The sequence below is a fragment of the Simochromis diagramma genome, unplaced genomic scaffold, assembly GCF_900408965.1.
Source record: "Simochromis diagramma unplaced genomic scaffold, fSimDia1.1 OVJJ01000344.1, whole genome shotgun sequence".
Classification (NCBI taxonomy): domain Eukaryota; kingdom Metazoa; phylum Chordata; class Actinopteri; order Cichliformes; family Cichlidae; genus Simochromis; species Simochromis diagramma.
Genome location: NW_024387375.1, coordinates 12455030 through 12467224, shown reverse-complemented (window position 1 = coordinate 12467224; position 12195 = coordinate 12455030). Strand labels below are relative to the sequence as shown.

The 12195-nt window shown below is 37.1% G+C and overlaps 1 protein-coding gene and 1 long non-coding RNA gene across 11 annotated transcripts in view; one reads left to right on the top strand and one right to left on the bottom strand.

Moving 5' to 3' along the window:
• Positions 1-12195, bottom strand: part of gramd1bb (GRAM domain containing 1Bb) — a 117061-nt gene that overhangs the window by 97405 nt on the left and 7461 nt on the right. The window lies entirely within an intron of this gene.
• Positions 4750-7771, top strand: LOC120720017. The gene is made up of 3 exons (XR_005692772.1): positions 4750-5605; positions 5976-6068; positions 6709-7771. It is a non-coding gene; the product is annotated as an uncharacterized LOC120720017 (long non-coding RNA).

The window sequence follows — 12195 nt, the reverse complement described above, 5'->3', positions numbered from 1 at the left end:
AGCTATTTCTGTTATCAGACAGATTGACTTTCTCCACAAGGCTGTGTACTGAGTCCCCTACTGTACACTCTGTACACACATGACTGTGGTAGTACCCACCCAGACAACTCAGTCATCAAGTTTGCAGATGATACCACCGTGCTGGGGCTCATCTCTGGGGGAGATGAGTACAGAGCTGAAGTTCAGAGGCTGTCAGTTTGGTGTGTAGATAACAACCTGGACCTCAATACCACCAAGACAAAAGAACTGGTAGTTGACTTCAGAAGAAGGAAGTCCGAGCTGCAGCCTGTCAGCATCAACGGGGAGTGTGTGGAAAGGGTCTCCAGTTTCAAGTTTTTGGGTGTGCACATAGACACAGACCTCCAATGGAGCTCTAACATCTCTGCGGTTTTAAAGAAGGCCCAACAGCATCTCCACTTTCTGAGAATCCTCAGAAAAATGGACCTGAAGAAGGAGCTGCTGACCGTCTTCTACCGCTGCTCCATTGAAAGTGTGCTGACATATTGCATCAGTGTGTGGTTCTCCAGCTGCACCACAGCACACAGAAAGGCACTCCAGAGGGTCATCAATATGGCCCAAAAAAATCATTGGACATCCTCTTCCCTCCCTGAAGGACCTGTACAGCACTCGCTGTCTCAAGAGGGCACGCAGCATCCTACGGGACGGTACACACCCAGGACACCGGGTGTTTAAGCTGCTGCCGTCTGGCAGGAGGTTCAGGCTGCTGAGGTCCCGGACAAACAGACTCAAGGACAGCTTTTACAACAGGGCAACAGCCCTGATCAATGCAAATACTGTAGCTGACCTGACTGGCTACCTACCTGGACTTTTTTGGGGGGGAGGTAACAACGGTAAAAACAGTAACAATAATAATATTTATATTTATAACAAGGTGCAATAACAATTAATGTGCAATAATAACAGTGTGCAATTCAAATACACTTCTTCTTCTTTTTTATTACTAAGTTAATATACTGTGTTGTGTTGTTTGTGTTGTTTGTGTTGTTTGTGTTGCGTTGTGATGTGTCGTATCGTGTTGTGTTGTGTTATATGTAGTCCCGACGTACACTAAAAAAAAGGGACTGGCCATCTCTTGGATTTATGTAAGCATCTTGCATGTATTTAACACAGTTACCTCATGTTTTAAAGTTAAACTATATAACTATAGTAACTATATAGTGTAAAAACTACATGATATGCAGAAAGGGTGTATTAAATTGTTCATATCATGTTCAGGTGAAGTAAGTCAATAATATAGCAACGTTAAATCTCGTAAAACCACGCGTGATTTCATCTCGCGGGCTTTGGATCGTGGTTTAAAAAAGGCATCCATCTCAGTCAAGTCGAGCAGCCAACTCTACGTTTTTTGGTATGTCTTGATTTTTTTGAATTAATATTTACCATATATCAGCCAAATGTAGTTAAACGTCTAGAGTGTCGCCTTGTAACATGCTAAAAAAGAGCCGTTAGCTTATTTGCTGTTTTATCTGTTGTCAAAGAATTGGCGCTTTTTCATCTGAATTTGTCTTTGGCACAAGAGCTGTAATATCACATTAAACCTAATTACGAGGCACTCATAACATAATTTGGTTTTCTGTGTGAATAGATTTGCCAACTGACTCTTCAGTTACATTGTGTATTTACTGCACCGTGGTGTTAGTGAGATTTTGGACATTGAACAGCTTTAGCTAATATCATCAGCGGCATTATGCTAGCTTACATCCCAACCCCTCCTGCCCTCACCTGCTGTCCTTTTGTTTTTGTTTGTTTTTTGGTTTTTTTTGCTGCAGATTTAGAGACGACCTCTATTCTGCATTTCACCAGGAGTCAGCTGATGGATTGTGGGTTCAAGGTGTTATGGTTTCGCTTATGGTTTCTGTAACTTGATTATCATAGATTTATTTTTAATTATTAGGTGCATGCATACTCAAACAGACCACCCTATTAATGCAACTGAGAAATCCAAAATCTGCCATAGGTTTAACTTATACCTGCATGTATTGTCAGAAAGGTGATTACTGGACTCACATTAATGCACACTTGAACTAAAATGGGGTTGTAACTTTTTGGGTTGTTGGGCTGCAAATCAGAAACAAACATCTTTGGATTTTTTTAATCCCATAAGATCTGGAAACACAGGTTTTATTCAATAAAACATTACTGATTAACCAAGCACAGTGCCTGCTGTTATTTCAAAATAATTTTATGTCATTTCAGATAAAATGCAGCATTCCAGTGCATCCCAACCATGCCTTTACAGTCAAGGTTTCTGACGGAGCTGAGTTTCTCTCTGACAGTCTGCTGAAAGTGTTTGCAAAGTGATCGGGGGAACAGGGCACAAAGCTAAAGGATGTAGCTGCCATGATGACATATTACATATATATATATCTATTATTAAGTATTTAATACTTAAGTATATAATAATCCAAAGATCAGTCGGTCTGACACATTGAATAATGGACAAAAAGACGGTGCTATTGCACTGCTAATCTCCATGTTGCTTTAGACCTGCCCATCAATGTTTTGGATATATTTAAAAACACGACAGACATGAAAATGTCATCACTTCAGCATTACCATTTCGTAGTAGGTTTGATAGGAGGAAACTGGACTCCTCAGTCCAGTAGATATGCAAAAAAAGCTCCTCTGATGAGAAGCAAAACGTCTTCAAGGAACTAAAGAAGTCTAGTTTCCTTCACTCAAACTGCTAGGATTACCATGAACTGGATGACTGAAACCCTTCACCAGCTATTAAGGAAACATTAAGTAACTTTTTGTATCATGTTGTGTGTCACTGCTGGATGTCCCCCACTTATTCCAAAAGAACTTATCCAGCGGAAAAACTAAAGCTATGAAGTATATCAGAGAACAGCATTTACTTCACATTGCTTAAAATTTGGGATCTCGGTGTTCAAATTCATAGCTTCAGATTTCATGTGAAAGCAGCCTTTTTGTGTCCATGTCTTAAAATATGTGGAATAAAACTAAGCTTACTTTAGTTCTTTATGTCTATGCTGATGATGTCTGTGTTGAAGAGGCTTTGGCTGAGGAGGTGATGAAGATTTACGTGCTGGAGAACCAAGATGGGTCACTCAAACCCCGTGACGTAGGGATCGTTATTGAGGGCATAACTGTTCTCAGTAATCTTGGGTATCTCAGTAGAGCCTGTTGCTATCTGTTGGGACTAGCCTATGCTTTGGATCTGAAATACCCCAAGAATCTCAAATATTGCTTCTCGGTATTTCAAAAAGTGTTCCTGGAGCTGGATCCTGCAAACCTTTCAGCCAAGGTACAGAGACTGAAGAATCACCTTGTGCATTGTAGATGACTACATTTCAGAAAATGGGACTTTTTGAATGGATATCCATCAAAAGGTTAATGCATTGCCTTGGTGTCATGTCATTTCCATTTTAAAGAAAACATTTTTGGACTAACAAAATCTCAAATATGTCAAAAAAGCAAAGGGAATTGTTCTAAAAAATATTCATAACCTGAAAGATGTTTTTCATACAGGCCAGCAGCCTGAGGGAGGGTCTGAGCTTGTTCTCGTGTTATCACAGTTCTTGTGTAATTTACTAGGAGATGGAACATAAACCATGAGCCTTTTTCATTGTTTTGTTCATTTTGTTTTTTAAATAATCTGAGCTTTTGTGTTTGCTCTCCTTCAAGTATGTAAGGCTTTGAGCTAAAAGGGAAAAGGCTCTTGTCTTTTTAGTGCTTGTTTATTTCGAGTTATTGCCATGTTTATGAAAATAAATTTTTCATTTGGAAAAATGTTAACATGTGGTCATTTTTCATACATGTATTATGAAACACACAACTACATATTAATGCGTTTGGTTTTTTAGACTTAGACTACCAGTGAAATACAATAACAATCATATTTGAATGTTAGGGGGCGATCGCTGCTCAAGAGTTGGCAGTTCGTCTTGTAATCGTAAGGTTGCCGGTTTGAGCCCTGGCTCCGACAGTCTCGGTCGTTGTGTCCTTGGGCAAGACACTTCACCCGTTGCCTACTGGTGGTGGTCAGAGGGCCCGGTGGCACCAGTGTCAGGCAGCCTCGCCTCTGTCAGGGCGCCCCAGGGCAGCTGTGGCTACAATGCAGCTTGCCATCACCAGTGTGTGAATGGGTGCCTGACTGGATGTAGTGTAAAGCGCTTTGGGGTCCATAGGGAATAAGTAAAGCGCTATACAAATACAAGCCATCTACCATATTTAATTTTAAGTACAATTTTGATTAAGTTCAGTTTACAAAATTAAGTAAATGGAAAAAAAAATTGGATTTACTGACCATCTGTTTTTCAGTTACATTGACCAAGCATGTCAGTGTTATTTACTCAGTTTTTTTGTGTGATTTTAACTTAACCTTACATTTGTTTTTAACTCATGATTTCTGTTAGATTTACTCAATTTTTTCATGTCTGTGTAACAACTACAATTATTCATTTCAACTTAATTTGTTTAAGCTTTAGTTATTCAATTGATCAAGTATATTGAACAGATTTGACTGGTTTCCAATCTACTCAATATTTTTAAGTGTAAAAGTGTTGCCTCAAGAATTTTAAGTAAATGTCAGTTTTAGTTTTTAGAGTGTGGTCGCTAGAAGTCTAACATGGCACATCATGGCAAAGAATTCTTTGAGGATCTGAAAAACACCTAGGCTATAAGAATATTGCCAACACCCTGAAACTGAGCTGCAGCAGTGTGGCCAAGACTGTATAGCAGTTAAACAGGACAGGTTCCACACTCAAAAAAGTGAAACTTGGTGGTTATTGCATTTACAAAACTCTAACATGTAATTTGAACACAATGAATTTATGTTTCTGAGGTGAACGTAATAAAATCATATAAGATCTACATGAAATTTACCAACTTAGCACCTCTTAAATTTATTCTTGTTGATATGACATGATAAAATCTAACAAGTGTGGTTAGCTGCCTTAAAGACTCGCGATATCACAAGATCACGTGAGATTCTAAACAACAAGAGGCAGGAAAGCACATGGTTTGCTTCGCGGTCATCTTGGAAAGGTAAGAGTGAATCTATCTTCATCCATCTTGATGAAAATACTTTTTGCACAAAGGTATCATTAGTTTGTCGATTCTTTTCAGTTCTATTTATTCACATTTGTTTTGTTTTTTAAATATCTGTTTGTTTATGCCATTCTAGCTAGCTAACACGTTAGTGTAAGAATATAGCACAATGTCATGCTAGCATGATAGCCTAATATGAAAGACTTAGCTACTCAAAATATAGATATTGTTTATAACTTAACCTCTGCACATAAGCTAGTTTGGCTCTACCACAGAGACTGTTGTGATAAATTTACATTTTACGTGTGGGTTGTTGAAATTTGTAAGTTTGTAAGTTGCAACTGATAGACAGTGGTTTATTTAACAATTTATGTGTTTTTAGTACACTGAGGAGGAAAGACAAAACATGAACAGATGTGTTTTCCTGTTTTTTAATGTTTTTGAAATTAAATATTTTTCTACTTAATAAACTTGGAGACTTGCAGTTCCCTCCTGTAAAGATAATAAATGTTTAATCTTATCAGGTGGTGAAAGGTCTGGAGAGCTGGTAGGCCAGTTCATCAAATTCAAGGTGAGCTAATATTTTTCTTAAAAGTTATCACATTCCCATGTTAAAAATTTAATATATTCATTTGTAAGTGACATATAGTTTTGAGACCAAGAAAACATTGCATTCTGATTTTATGTACACATCATCTAAACTTTCTTGAATTGGGGGTATGGCATGATTAAATTAATACACAAAGTAAAAAACAATATTAAAATGACAGACTTGTCTAAAATGCATAAATACTATTTGAAAAGATTAAGACTGTAAAACAATAGCCTCTCTATTTCTCACAAATTCCTGGTAATTCAACTAAAAGTTCTTTAATCCCACTGATAGGTCGTTGAGATGGATTTCCGTATATATTTGTTTTTTTCCCCCTCTGTGTATAAAGACTGATGCTGTTGAAATCAGAAGAGAATACATCGCCAAAGGTCTTTGCGTGTACCTGAATGAAGATCCTGAGAAGCTGGTGAAGGATTATGTGGTATGTTAACTTGCCTGTATCCTTAACTAAGGAGATGATCAAAGATAAGCTTGAACTACATACAAAAAGTTTCAGGGGATGGGGTTTTCCTTTAAATTACCTATGGCTGTAAAAAATGACCTTTTAAAATAGGAAAAGTAAGAGCTTTATGTTTCTCACTGGATACTACACGCACCATTCTTGAGTGTTTTATACTAACCTTATTATAATATCATTATAATAACCTCATTCATACACACATTCATACAAGATTTTTATGTAACATTTACACTTCAATGGATGTATCAGGAGCAACTTGGGGTTCAGTATGTTACCCATTGATAGTTTTAGTATCAGATTAGAGAAGCCAGGGATTAAACCAGTAGACAACTTGCTCTACCTCCTGTGCCACAGTCACCCCTATCACAACTCAAGATTTTGAAAGACAGGACATTGTTGAGGTATTGAATGAACTTCTCTTGAGTCAGGAAAAATATCGGGCAGTCATTTTTGATTAGATTTACATTATTATCAAGCTTGAATGAATAAAGCTTTTAGGTATTTTACATTAATGTAAAACAGATATATACTTTTAAAACTGTTTGCAATGGACATTAGTGAGAAATCATTATCTTTTTTTTTGTTTGTTTTATTGTCACAGGAAGTTGATAAAAAGCATCGCCACTGCCATAGCAGAGACAGTCTTTGGAATCTGTGTCTTTCGATCAGAGGGTGCGGAGCCTGGCGATGACCCTCAGGATGTTATGATTGTTCTAGAGGGGGTGGAAGTGATGGGTGAGTTGGGCAATGTAGTTTTTGCAGTGACAATGTTGCTTGGTCTGGTCTATTCACTGAACCTGAGCTACCCTCTGGAACTCAGGTACACCTTTGAGGTCCTGCAGAAGATTCTTATGGAATTAGATGCACACGAACAATTCAACAGCACACAAAGTACAGGTTCTCAAAACACTATTTTCTCGTTGAGAAATGTTCCCATTACAACAGCTACACCATGTATCTGGACCATGAACCTAAAATAATTGCAGATAGATGATACCATGCATTTTTTTTAATTTTGAATAAACACAAAATTGGTGCTCTTTCTTTTTTGAAAGTGCATCTGTTGACCTTCAAAGTAGTTGTATTGGTCATCAGAAAATCACCTGATTCAGCCATTCATTGTTGTTAAAAAAAATTGTTTTAACAGGTTAAATTTCCGCTTTGTCCACTACTTTTTTTCTGTTATGTAACTTGCACTTGCATTTCATGTATTCTTTATACGTTATGTGAAATTTGCTATAAATTCAATAAATTGGAGAAAACAAAAAGATGTGTATGACAAATTTTTATTTACCTTTTAGATGTAATAGTGAAATGTATGTTAATCAGACTCTAGACTTTGTTAAATGCTCCAAAAAATTACTCTTTAAATTAACTTAAAATAATCATGGAAAGAATTTCCACGTGATTAAATTGCTTTCTATTAACATTAAAGACTTGTGTTGGAATAACTTAATTTGTATGAGTTGGTTCAACTCAATTAACTTAAGCTGGGACCAAATTTAGTAAATTAGTTGGAGAAAACCTACTGAATTGAGTTGGAACAAAACTCTTTAAGTTGGATCAACACTATTTAAATATATTGGATCAAAATGCAGTAAATACGTTGATTCATCAATCTTTAATTAAGTTGGTCCAACTTGAGTGCATTAAGTTGGAGTAAAAGAATTGCATAATGCTAAAATAAAGCAATTTAATCACGTGGAAATTCTTTCCATGATTTTTTTATGTTCATTTAAAGAGTTATTTTTTTGAGTGCACTCAGAACAAAACTCGCCATGGTCCACCAAAGAAGTTAAGTGCATGTACTCAGCGTCATGTCCAGAGGTTGTCTTTTGAAAATAGATGTATGAGTGCTGCCAGCATTGCTGCAGAGGTTGGAGGCGTGGAGGGTCAGCCTGTCAGTGCTCAGACCACACGCCACACACTACATCAAATGGCTATCGTCCCAGAAGAACTTCTCTGAAGATAATGCACAAGAAAGCCCACAAACAGTTTGCTGTAGACAAGCAGACTAAGGCCCTGGATTACCTGTGGTCTGATGAGACCAAGACAAACCTATTTGGGGTTTGTGGCGGCATCCAAGTGAGGAGTACAAGTGTGTCTTGCCTACAGTCAAGCATGGTGGTGGGATGTCATTGTTTTGGGCTGCATGACTGCTGCTGGTACCTGAGAGCTACAGTTAAAGGAGGTAACCATGAATGCCAACATGTACTGTGACATACTCAAGCAGAGCATGGTCCCAACCCTTCAGAAACAGGGTCATAGGACAGTATTCCAACACGATAACAACCCCAAACACACTTCCAAAAAGACCAGTGCCTTGCTAAATAAACTGAGTGTAAAAGTACTTGACTGCCCAAGCATGTCTCCAGACTTCAACCATATTGAGTTACTGAACTCAATTGAGTTATTTTGAGGTGACGGCAAATTTACACTGTTATACAAGCTGTACACTGACTACTTTACATTGTATCAAAGTGTCATATCTTCAGTGTTGTCCCATGAAAAGATATAACAAAATATTTATGTAGTCCCTTTTGTGAGATACTGTAAATGCAGGACTCGAAGGTAAATGAAAACGAACCTTTAACTAGTTTAAAAGCTCATGAACAAAAGTTGCAACATCCATACTCTTAACCATAAGCATGAAGCACATGAGCGAATGAACACAGTAATGACAAACAGACACTCTGCCAAGGTCTGAACAGAGATCGAGGCTAAATATACTGTATACATGAGGTAATTAGAGGGAGTGGAAACACCTGGGGAACTAGACACAGCAGAAACCAGTCAAGATGATGAGACAGGGGAAGAAAAACTTTAGGTAAGTGAAATGAGACTGGGGGAAGTAACTACATGGGGAAACACATGACAAAGATTGCAAGGCACTGAGGAGGCAAGGAAAATCTGAAAACACAACACAAACATTTAACACTAATGAACCTCCAAGTCTACAAAACATAACACGCCCTACAAAAGAAAAGAAAACTCTAAACAGAAGCTAAACCAGTAAATATTAACTAAAACACTAAAACTCAAAATGATAAAATCAAAGGCGGTGACATCGTCTTTTTGCTTCTATCAGCTCACAGGCCCATGCAATGACGTTGCCTCCACCATGTCTGACAGATAATGCGACATGCTTCAGATCGCGAGCTGTTTTCTTTTCCTGTTGTTTTATACAAGTTATTAACGGTTTCATCTGTCCACAGACCTTTTTCATAACTCTGCAGGCTTTTTTTAAATGGCTGCAGTTCCTGAACAAAAATGTGTCTGCATTTAAATCACCTGAAGTGCAGATTCTCTACTGTTTGATTTAAAATCCATTGTGGTGTTGGCTTATTAAAAATGCCAAAGAAACAACACAATATTTAAAATAAAGAAAAATCTTCAGAAATATAAAGGCCAAGAAAACAAAGCCTGAAATTACACCTATTTTTTTTATACTTGATATAAAAATTGAATTATACAGTCTTATTTCTTGGAGCTAGACGGATTAAGAAGTCACCTTTCAGTCTTCAACACTCTGACTTATGCTCCACTTAGAGTGGGCTAATATTATGTGCTGCTGAACTGAAATGTGGGTTGTTTTCTTTGCTTCATTTCTGTCGAGTTAAAAAAAACATTTAACTATTCAAGCTGTTGTTACTCACCCTGTTTATTCAAATGTTCTTGAGCATGCACTAGCCAATCAAATCATATTAGGCATATATATTAACTATCAAATGTGATGTTGCATCTAAGTTTTTTTAGATACAAGGTGCACAATGTGAAATGCAAAAAACTTATAAGACTTTGAAAATATCACAGTCTGTCGGTGCCTTAAGGCTTGGAGAGTTGTTGGTAATTTAGCTTTGGATATGTAGATGCAAACTGAGGATATAAGGTTGCTGTGCATATACTGTTAATAATATACAGAAAGGGAGTGATGAACAACATGAAAGTACTAAGAACCTTTGATTACTTTGTGAGAACTTCATCAAAAAGGTCTCAAAGTGATGTTGCCCAGCTTGACATTTTCTAATATAAACGCTCATCATTTTCTACATCTGACATTTTTTCCATGATGTCCTTCGTAAACGTAAATCTCTCACTGTGCAGGTCCAGATGAAGCATCTAATTATGCGATGTGTCATCTCAGCTTTATTCAGCATCAACCAAGTTATGGTTACTTGCTTCAAATGAGACCTTTGATAATAATAATATAAAAGAGGAATGTGTTTTCTGGATTTTTGGTTGATATTTTGTCTCTTGATGAAGAGGAAATTAGCATAAAATTAAGAAAAGATTCTTATTTTCCTTTTAAGTGAGCAAGCTTACAAATTATGTTAGAAACTACAAGAGAAGAAGCTGGTAGCCTATAAATTACAAAACTTATATAAAAAGCTAATTTTTAAATACATTTTGACATTAGACGGTGAACCTTTTTGTCTTTGTTGGCACACACTTCCTAAACTGAACTCGAGAAAACAGAAGTTGAATTGCTATATTTAATCACACTGGGGTCTGACATCTATCCAGAGGCTATTATTTATGAGCAAGCGCGTGTCGTCTACCTTGATTTTTAAGTGCAGAGAAAAAGCTGTGACATGTAATTAAGGAGCAACTGCCAGGCGAGAATAGCCATCTGGAAACAGCTACAAGTAGGTAATTAGTCCTGAAAAAAACACACACCCTTCCAGCTGCAGAAGAAGAAAATACATTGAATATATTTAGCTCCTCTGAGGACCACAGAAATGCTGCTCATTAGCAATTAATGGAAAAATGTTTTACTTTTCGACAGCAGTCAGGTTTCTTTGAATCAATATGCCCAATGCAACCCTTCTGTGGCCACTAAAATTACCTACACATGATATTGAATTGTAAGACAACACACAGTGAATCAGTTCGTTGTATTCTCTTTCTGTTTCTATGACTATATAGATAGAAAACAATGGGATGAAGTTTAAAAGCATCTTTTACCATAAGACAATAGATGGCATGGTTTCTTATTCCAGAAACTTGGGAATTCATGCAATTTGTTATGCAGATTTCACTACTCAGAGAAGCTTTGTGCCCTTAATGTATATCTGCAAGTCGGTGCCTATTCATGTAAAATGATTACCTTCCAAATATCCATTGAGACCAGCTGCAATCTTTTCACAATGGGATTCCAATAGCTTGGAAAATCAGTACTGTGCTGGCAGTCTATGATCTATAGTGCACATTAAAAAGAGAAGAGTGATCTTAAAAGAAAAGAGAAGTTTAATAAAAACCGCAGCAACAGCTGCCAATTCATGCTAACTATCCCCTAAAAACGGTTAAAATCAAACGACATCATTAAACACAGACCCACAGTTTAAATGCGGAGCTCTATTTTTTGGTCTTTGAAAGTGGCACAAAAATCTGTGTTTTTAATACAAATCACTCATCCCACATAGGCGGAAAAGGCAACTGTGAAGCTTATTGTTTGCTGCTCAATGGAGAGCCAAGGCTCTAGCCTGTGTAGAATAATAGGGGTTATAATAGATTCAAAAAGTGCAAAGCTTATCAGTGACAAGTATTAAAATGCCCACAGAAACCAGTCTTGCAGCTTAATCCACAACACAGCACACATTCAGTTTCCTTTGTATTGCATCAAAAAGCCCTCTCTCTCATTGATATACAAAAATTTCAAGCTTACTCCACGTTAAGTTTGTCTTTCATCTTTCTGATCTGTCATACTTAAAGTAATACATGAAAAAATATTGTTAAATGGATAGCTATGTTGGATCACTTTCAGTCTCTGTGACTAATATGATGGAGTATCAGTTTTTAAAGAAGTCACAGTCAAAAATTATAAAGAGGCATTCTTTAAATCTAAAGAAAAAGAAAACCTCCCTAGTGAGGTTTCTACACAAAGCCTTCTACTACATGGGCACGTCAAATAACAGCCTGCTGAACTGACTTAATTTGTTCACACACATCTGTCAGCAAAATAAGTGCCCCATGAGACAGAATGAAAATGAAGTGATTGCGTTCCTTTGATCTCATATGGTTACGCATATGAGCACACAGTATCTAAACCTATCCAAAGGCCATATGGAAGTAGCCTACCATCTCCAGA